General features: G+C 46.4%; 1 non-coding gene across 1 annotated transcript; it reads left to right on the top strand.

Moving 5' to 3' along the window:
- The first annotated feature begins 7510 nt into the window (after positions 1-7510).
- Positions 7511-7582, top strand: TRNAG-UCC. Its single transcript has one exon. It is a non-coding gene; the product is annotated as a tRNA-Gly (tRNA).
- Positions 7583-7798: the final 216 nt, after the last annotated feature.

The following is a 7798-nucleotide window of genomic DNA, read 5'->3' on the forward strand; positions in this document are numbered from 1 at the left end:
CGTCGAACGTCGCGGGAGCTTTTGCCCGTAATCAATTCGCCGTCGAGTTCTAGGTTTTGTGCGTTTGTTGCACGAAAAGAGAAAGCTGCGTAAGAGTATTTTATTTCTTGAGAGAGGAATAAAATACACGCCTATTTATATCTAAGGACCCTAGGGTTGATTCGACCTACGATCCGGGAAAGAATCAACGAAGAAAACCCGGAAAGGAGCTTAACGCTCGCTCAACGAGAAATAAAATAAAACATATTAATCCAAAAATTACAATAATTAAATGACGCCAAATAAATAAAAATATTTCACTCCTATCGCGACACAAAGTCGCCATATCTCGACGGCCTCTTCGACTGACGCTTCTCCGAGCGCTCCCGCCGTGCCGGCCACGGCTGCTCCTCCTCCGCCGGCACATTGGTGTCAGCGTCAATCCCCGCTTCCGGCTCTATCTCCACCTCCTTAAGCCTTGCCGATGGGGGCCCCGTATCAACTCCCCCCCCCTAGAACACTCCTTGTCCTCAAGGAGACCAGGAAAATACCGCGACACCCCTTCAGCTGGCTCCCACGTCGGGGTTTCCCCCTCGTCGTTTGACCAACTCAGTTGTAACTCATCCACCGCCGCACCATCGCGCCACACCATGCGCTTGTCCAGAATCTGCAGCGGGTGAGCAACCGGTTTCCCCCGCGAAAATACAGATGGCAGATCCACACCAGCCCAGCTGCCGTTCTCCACAAAAGGTCTCAAAATGGCCACATGAAAGACGTTATGCACCCAACTCCCCTCCGGCAACTTCAGACGATAAGCGACCTGCCCAATTCTTTCTAACACCTCAAATGGCCCAAAATAACGCCTCGAAAGTTTCAACGACAAGGGCTTAGCCACCGAGTGTTGTCTGTACTGCTGCAGCTTAAGCAGCACTCTGTCCCCGACACAAAATTCCAAATCTCGATGATGCTTGTTCGCCGATCGTCGCATCCGCTGCTGGGCCTTCTCCAAATTCTGTCTGAGCCGCACTATGGTTTCCCCACGCTGCCGAATCAGCGCAGCCACATCAGGTGGGGTCGACGCCGACGGCGGAGCCGCAATCAAGGGTGAAGGCTCACGCCCGTAGAGCGCCTCAAATGGTGACGTCCCCAGACCCTCATGATGAAAGCAATTCAATGCTAACTCTGCCCAAGGCAAGAAATTCGACCACTTGGTCGGTCTATCTGCCGTAAAGGCGCGCAAATACTGCTCAAGACCCCGATTCCGCACCTCCGTCTGCCCATCCGACTGCGGATGATACGCCGTGGAAAAATGAAGCTTGGTACCACTCAGCCTAAGCATCTCCTCCCACACCTCGTTCAAGAAAACCGGATCCCTGTCCGACACCAAGGTTTTCAGAAACCCATGATGCTTCACCACCGTGTCTATAAACAAATTCACAATTTTCAAGGCGTTGTAGCGCGCCGGTAACAAGGCGAAATGAGCATACTTGGACAAACGATCGACGATGACCATAACGCCCGTGTGTCCTTGGGATGACGTCAAGCCCATGATGAAGTCCATCGAAACATCCTCCCACACCCTCGATGGAATAGGAAGCGGCTGCAACAGGCCCGCCGGCTTCACCGTGGCAGGCACCGGCCAAGCTACCATGGCCTCGATCTTGGTCGGGTCCGCTTTCAGTTGGCCCTCCGTAATTAAGTGACCCAAATACTCCACCGTCGAACAAGCAAACGTGCACTTCGACAGCTTCACATAGAAATGGTTTGATTTAAGCAGAGATAAAACCTCATGGATGTGATGCACATGCGCCGACAACGTCGGACTATAGATCAGGATGTCGTCAAAAAACACAATGACCGAATGCCGCAGAAGTGGTCTAAATAACGCGTTCATAGCCGCCTGGAATGTGGACGGAGCATTGGTCAGGCCAAATGGCATCACCAGAAACTCAAAGTGGCCATCATGAGTTCGAAACGCCGTTTTGAATACGTCCTCATCGCTCATCCGGATCTGGTGATAGCCTGAGCGCAAATCCAATTTGGTGAAATACCGCGCCGCCCCCAATTCATCAAACAATTCATCAGTAGTGGGTATTGGGAAATGATCTGGCACCGTCGCCGCATTCAGCGCTCTGTAATCGATGCAAAAGCGAAAAGACCCATCTTTCTTACGAATCAAGAGGACCGGCGATGAGTAGGGGCTCTGACTCGGTCTAATGATGCCCGCATCCAACATCTCTTTCACCTGTCTCTCAATCTCTGTCTTCTGGAAGTATGGGTACCGATACGGCTTCACATTGACGGGTTTAGAGTTCGGCAAAAGATGAATCTTATGATCAAACTGTCGCTTTGGGGGCATGCCCGAGGGCAGGCCGAATACTTCACCGTGCGACACTAGCACGCTTCGAATTTCCTCTGGCAGATCGCGCGGCAAGGGCAGCGAACTGGCCGCCTCGCAAGGCTGATCCTGCGTTGACAACTGGATCATCTCAAATAACTCCGTGTCGCTGTGCAGAGTCAGGAGTGATGCGAAAGCCTTGAAGGAAATCTCCTCTGCCGATGGGGGCACTAATTTCAGACAGACCCGTTTTCCATTCCTAGAAAATTCCAGAGTTCCCTCCACATAACCGCTCGTTACTCGTCGCAATTGTTTAAGCCACATTCTTCCCAATATCACCTCCGGGCCATGCACAGGCAAAATATGTAAGTCAATTAAAAACACATGTTTCTGGATTACTAATCTCGTTTGAATGCTAGCATGAGTGCAAAGTAACGACTCACCATTACCGACGTACACCCGGAAGGGTCGTATCTGTTGCAGTGGAAGGTTCAATTTTTCTGCTACGTTTGGATGCAGGAAATTATGAGAACTTCCCGTATCCACCAATATCCGAACAACCGAGGCTCCAATTAGCCCCCTCAATTCAATGGCGTCCTCCCTCTGTCTTCCATCCATCGCGTAGATGTGTGACAAGTCAGCAGATATCACTGGCTGATCGACTTGGTCCTCTGGACTGTCCTCCGGCTCGTCATCCGAATCACCCTCTGCCCCAGTGTAGACCAAAAATCGACCCTTGCAAGTATGCCCTGCAACCCATTTCTCTGGGCAATACCAACAAAGATTAAGTCGTGAACGCTCTGCTCGTTCCGCCGCAGAGATGCGCACCACCGGTAGTTTGGAATACTCCAATCCTTTTGACAGTGTGGGGCGATTGTGCTGAGGCGGGGGCGCTGGCAAGGCCAACTGTTGCTGCGACGGCGCAGGCAGCTGATACGCCCGGATTTTGCAATGTTTTAAGGCCATTATTTGGTCCGTTTTTGTTATCAAAATCACTCTACATGTCCATTATTTGCATATTCTATACATTTTGGTATTTTGACGTGTTTTGTGAGAAATGTGCATATTTGAGCCGAAAAGGGGAGTAAAAACGCATAGTCTGGAAATCTGGAGTCGACGGCGACCGGCGACCGCCGGCGCCCGGCGGTCAGAGTTATGTGGCGGCCCGCCTCGGAAATTTATGCTAGGAGAAGAGTCTCGCCCGGCGACCGCCGGAGGACATGTGGCGGTCCGCCACCGAAGGGTCGAGTCTCTGGACTCCAACGCGGCGACCGCGGCCATAGGTGCGGCGGCCCGCCGGAGAAAGGCGGCGAATCCGACCAGCCCTAGATTTGCTCCAAGATTTACCAAATTTTGAAGATCTTTTCCTTCTATGATGAGGAATAATCTTCCCCTATAAATAGGACCTCAAGCTTCATCAAGAAAGAGTTTTTTTTCCGACACACAACAAGAACACATTCATAGAGATCAAAAGCTAGAGTACTTCAATTGTGCAAGGAGTTGAAGAAGGATTTCAAGAACATCAAGAACGACAAGGATTCAACCTACGGGTTTTATTTGCTTTAGTTTTATGTTCAGATTGCTTTCCCTTCAATCTATGTTTTTAGTTTATTCAATCATGTGTAACTAAACTCATAGGATTCTAGGGATGTGTTAGTAGCAACTTTGGTTATACAATTCCGTTTTCTATTTAATACCCGTTTTGTTTTTACTTTGTTTCTTCCCTAAGTTAATCATGATGCTTCATAATTGAGTGACACAATTATGTATGATTCAATACAACTTGCTTCATAACTGTGACAGAGTTCTAGCGAGTTAGATCCACTTAGTAGACACTACAGTTAGCTTCCTTTAAAACGGCACTGTTAATTGAGAGTGAGGACTTTTCAAGGGTCTTAGGAGCTTTTTGGAGTTACGTGTTAGGATTGACAACCCTAATGTTAGTAATCAACGTTTGTATCGCATGAGCATAAGCTAGGTGACTCGTCCTTTCAAAGTATTAACTATGCTAGGGTATTGTAGTTTGGAATTTGTATAACCATTAAAGCGAAAGCACATCCCTGGAATTCCCCTTATCTCTATACTTTTCTCTCCGTGATTTGCTTGTTTTAGTTGTTTACTGTTTTTAATATTTACTGTTTTCAAAAAGTTACAAAAATTCTTGTTTCTCCAGATAGTAATTGATTTCTAGTAGAAGATAGACACTTTGTGTACATCTTCCCCGTGTTCGATACCCGGTACTAACCTTTTGCTATACTATACCTACTCTGTATACTTGCAGGTATTTATAGTGCAAATAAAAAGTGCATCAGCAGCCTCTGCTCTCTGTTTTGCCACCCACGCCGCTGACCACCGGTCGCCACCGAGGGACGCTCCATGCAGCTATCATACTCGGACGCCAGCGCCATTGCCGCCGCCACGGAAGGAGGGTTCTGATGCTTCACCTGATTCTTCACCGGCTGCTACAGCCCTTCCACATAAATTGGCAGCAAGATATACTCAGGGACCCCGCGGACGCGGTTGAGCATCGTCTCGAATGTGGTGTGATATTCCGCCAACGATCCTGTCTGACACAGTTTCGCGATCAGCCCGATGAAGTTCTGGAAATATTGCGGGTCAAAGCGCCGTCGCACATCCTCCAAAAACTCCGACCACCGAGCCTGAGGGTTGTTCGCACGGTAGTTAAACACCCACTCGGAGGCGGGAGGGTCAAACAACATCACCACATAATGAAGTCTGTGCTCCTCCGGCATCAACAAGTGTTCGAAGTAGTATTGCACCCTCGAAATCCAATTAGCCGCGTCTGACCCATCAAACCTCGGTTGCTGCATCTTGAACTGTTGGTTTGGCTCAAACTGGGTCCCGTAATGCTGTCGGGCTGCCAGATTATCCCAACTCGTGGGCTGCTGCTGCAGGGCGCCGTCGAAACATGGCCCCGGTGCATCCCATGATGTGGGGTGACCCGTGGGAACGCTCAGCCCGCCCTGATGGTGCCCCAAAATTGAAAGCCGGGTTGCTCTGCATCCCCTGAATTCCACCGACAGAGTAGTCGCCCAGTAGTGGTCTCGTTGGTAACGAATTCACAACTCCCGTCGCCTGTGTGTAGATCGGCAGTTGGGGCGGTCCCGTCGAAGGAGGATCCGTGACCGAACGGATCGGTGGAGCCGTCGAAGCGGCGCCTCGTTCCGTCTCCTCCAGCCACGCCTCCACCCTTGCCAGCGACGCCAACACATGTTCAAGTGCAATTGCTCCGGCGTCCAAGGGTTTCGTTGACGTGGGAAGCAGTTCCAGACCGCGGATAACCGGTGGAACAGTGTGCCCTGAGTGCGACATAATCGTATATGAGAACAACAATGAAGGCACCACTTGTTTAGGCCAAAGTGCCTCAACGATAGCGAAATCGCGTCGAACGTCGCGGGAGCTTTTGCCCGTCGATCAATTCGCCGTCGAGTTCTAGGTTTTGTGCGTTTGTTGCACGAAAAAGAGAAAGCTGCATAAGAGTATTTTATTTCTTGAGAGAGGAATAAAATACACGCCTATTTATATCTAAGGACCCTAGGGTTGATTCGACCTACGATCCGGGAAAGAATCAACGAAGAAAACCCGGAAAGGAGCTTAAAGTTCGCTCAACGAGAAATAAAATAAAACATATTAATCCAAAAATTACAATAATTAAATGACGCCAAATAAATAAAAATAATTCACTCCTATCGCGACACAAAGTCGCCATATCTCGACGGCCTCTTCGACTAACGCTTCTCCGAGCGCTCCCGTCGTGCCGGCCGCGGCTGCTCCTCCTTCGCCGGCACATTGGTGTCGGCGTCAATCCCCGCTTCCGGCTCTATCTCCACCTCCTTAAGCCTTGCAGATGGGGGCCCCGTATCATTATACTTCTTCCGTTCCATAGTAATAGAGTCATTTTGCTATTTTGGTACGTTCCATAGTAATAGAGTCATTTTGCTATTTTGGTACGTTCTATAGTAATAGAGTCATTTCTCTTTTTAGTAAAAGTTAACGCATTTTTTCACACCTATTTTACTCTCTCTTCATCTATTGTACTCTTTCTTACTTTTTTCTCTCCTCATCTCTCTACCTTTTTCATTTTTCACTTTATTCTCCCCTTACTTAACTCATCAAAAACAATTTTTCTTAATTTCCGTGCCGAAAAGAAACGCCTCCATTACTATGGAACGGAGGGAGTACCTCTTTTGTCCCAGCAAAAATGACCGACCCACTTTTCATTTTGATTTATCTCAACTAAAATGACTCATTACTAAAAACAGAAAGTCCTTTTATCTTTATTTTATTCCTTCTCTCATATTTTATTCTCTTCACTTAACATATAAAATAAAGTTACATAAAATCTTGTGTCACCTAAGGAATGAGCCATCTTCCTTGGGACAGATGGCATACTGGTAGTAATTTTATTTAAATCTACACCTAATTTGTGTGTCTCATTATACCATCAGCTCTTCGTAAAGCATCCTTATTGCTAGTGTCCCAACTAAAATTAGGGAACACAAATAGAAGCGTCCTAAAAAAGCAAAAGATTAAGATAATTTGCCCTCAACTTAGGGACGCTTTCTATTGTCCTAAATTATGATTATTTTTAAAATTTCTAAACAATAGTAATTACGTCTCAATTTTGTGTTGCTAAAGATACTCCCTTCGTCCAGCATTAGGAGTCCCGGTTGAGTTGGGTGCGGGTTTTAAGAAGTATTTGAGTGTGTAATAATTGGAGTGTGTGATAATGGAATGTGTGACTCATTTGCATTATTATTTGCTTTATTCCTTGGATGTGTTTTTACTTGTGCTTTTTAGTATTTTATTTTATAATATTTTTATTTCACTTTTGTTGGAAATGTCTAACCGGGATTCTTAGTGTCGGACGAATGAAAATGGTCAACCGAGACTCCTAATGCCGGACGGAGGGAGTAAGTTTTTTTTTTTTGGTGTACCTTCGGATGGGAACACATTATGTTCGTTATTTATAAAGAGAAACAAAAGAAAAAATTTCCCACGGAGAACCGTTGTATGAGTATCCGAAGACGAATGTTTTTCACGTTGAAAATAACTCCTTAATTATCATTTCGAGTTTTGCATGTTTTGATTGCTAGTGAATAAATTGTACTAGGACTGTTGAAATTTTAATATTGGCTCTTATATAAAATAAAAACAAAGTTCAAATCTGTAGCGTTTGTAGTCCAACGGTTAGGATAATTGCCTTCCAAGCAATAGACCCGGGTTCGACTCCCGGCAAACGCAAATTCCTAATTATTTTTCCCAAAATGTAAATTGGTTTTTGGTTTTTGGTATTGCTAAGAGCTCTGATATCGTTGAATTATATCAAATCCAAATATATATTTGATGTAAAATGGACATCAAAGAACTGAAATTGGCATACATTTATATATATATATATATATAGGGGCGCACTATGGTCCATAAGGCAAATTCTGTCAAAAATCAAAGAACTGAGAT

This window comes from Salvia hispanica, chromosome 4 (genome assembly GCF_023119035.1).
Source record: "Salvia hispanica cultivar TCC Black 2014 chromosome 4, UniMelb_Shisp_WGS_1.0, whole genome shotgun sequence".
Lineage (NCBI taxonomy): Eukaryota > Viridiplantae > Streptophyta > Magnoliopsida > Lamiales > Lamiaceae > Salvia > Salvia hispanica.